This window comes from Tarenaya hassleriana, unplaced genomic scaffold (assembly GCF_000463585.1).
Source record: "Tarenaya hassleriana unplaced genomic scaffold, ASM46358v1 Cleome16, whole genome shotgun sequence".
Classification (NCBI taxonomy): Eukaryota; Viridiplantae; Streptophyta; class Magnoliopsida; order Brassicales; family Cleomaceae; genus Tarenaya; species Tarenaya hassleriana.
This window is the reverse complement of record NW_010965019.1, coordinates 1,191,550-1,193,093: the sequence shown is the minus strand read 5'-3', so window position 1 is coordinate 1,193,093 and position 1,544 is coordinate 1,191,550. Positions and strand designations below refer to the sequence as shown.

Genomic DNA, 1,544 nt, shown 5'->3' with positions numbered 1-1,544 from the left:
GAACATCTTACCAGCCTCAAGAAATCGTCATGTTTTCTGTCCTCCTATTCAATGTCCAATATATAACTCCACCCGAAGTGGAGCAGTCCAAAGAAAACAACCAATCAAGAATAAAACAGAGAAAGTACTAGCGACGCAATCGCAAATTGGCAAAAAAAAAGACACCACGTTTCAAAATAACAGTGATAAAATATTGATATCTGAATTCTGTTTCTCAACTGTGGCCTAGAAAAAAAACACACAACAATTTTTTTCTCTTCCGCTAGCTTCTTCTTTGATCACCTAAAGCAGACACAAATCTCGTAAAAAGTTCGTTAAGTGCTATGATAAATAGACATGCGTCATTGAAGGAAAATATACTTAAAGGCTGACGTTATACCTGTAACTTAAACTCTTCAGAAACAGGGGAACCGTTCACGACAGATTCTTGAGCATCCTTACAACGGTCAGTTCCATCTTTAAATTGGAAAATGTTGATTACAATCCTACCCAATGAACCTGCTTAGGGATTAATCCTAATATGAAGAAAGGAAAAGAAAAACAAACAACATTCAAAAAGTTTATGGGAACGAACTATTATCCATTTCAATGCAAAAAAAAAAAAAAAGAAAAACAAATCAGTATACAAGTCTTGAGAGCTTAGAAAAAACCCAAATGTCAGATACAACCCTCAAAAACAAACTCTTACCCATCAGTACTCTACCTTTCGCATCTCTAGCAACCAGTTGCTCGACGTTGGGCATTGTTACTTTAGGAATTTTACCACCTAAGGAGATATTGATGTTCCAGCAGAATAACCATAACTTTACAATAATAGTCATAGAAATCTACAACCTACGGTGAAATCAGAAGTCAATCTCCAAGAATCACGGGATAGCATCCCGTAAAAAGACAGATTTTTCATACAAAAATGCATATTGCAACGCACAAGAGAGTGATTTAAACCACCTACCTCAAGGAATGTATAAAAACCAGTCATACGGAATAAGAACCTTTGTACAGAAAAAAGAAGAATGGAAGTGAAAACTACCTAGAGTTCTAAACTAGCACAGAAAGAACAAGAACAGGAAACAAGGCAAAGACACACAAGATTTATCTCAGCCACGAATACGATACGTACAATTTATTACATTACTTACAAAGATTGTCCGAGCATCAACATCATCCACAGGGCAGATGTTTGTCGAAATTCCAGCAAACAGTAGAGCATCTTAGACCAACACATGGCGCAAAAGATAATCAGTGTTTTTCAGAATCAAGTTTCAACAAAACCTACGGCTAAAACTATTTCCAACTCACCTGGAGCAGATGTCAGTGTCTTTGGACCTTTTTGCTGGGTATCAGTAAGCATGTCGCTGGTTCAAGACAAACCCTTAATGTGTTCCTACAGCCCCTGTTTCTGAAGAGTTCAAGTTACAGGTATAACGTCAGCCTTTAAGTATATTTTCCTTCAATGACGCATGTCTAATTATCATAGCACTTAACGGGCTTTTTACGAGATTTGTGTCTGCTTTAGGTGATCAAAGAAGAAGCTAGCGGAAGAG

General features: G+C 37.1%; 1 protein-coding gene and 1 long non-coding RNA gene across 4 annotated transcripts in view; one reads left to right on the top strand and one right to left on the bottom strand.

Moving 5' to 3' along the window:
* Positions 1-16: 16 nt before the first annotated feature.
* LOC104809404 lies at positions 17-1,389 on the bottom strand. 3 transcript variants are annotated; one of them, XR_771166.2, is made up of 5 exons: positions 1,300-1,389; positions 1,140-1,210; positions 689-766; positions 380-515; positions 17-282 (listed from the first exon to the last, which is right to left on the bottom strand). It is a non-coding gene; the product is annotated as an uncharacterized LOC104809404 (long non-coding RNA). The 3 variants fall into 3 exon arrangements; XR_771165.2 differs by having other exon boundaries at positions 689-1,210; XR_771167.2 differs by having other exon boundaries at positions 704-1,210.
* Positions 1,390-1,394: 5 nt separating this feature from the next.
* LOC104809405 overlaps positions 1,395-1,544 on the top strand; it is a 16,437-nt gene continuing 16,287 nt past the window's right edge. The window contains exon 1 of the mRNA XM_019202103.1: positions 1,395-1,419. The gene's annotated coding sequence lies outside the window, so the exon portion shown is untranslated. The remainder of the gene's footprint in view (positions 1,420-1,544) is intronic.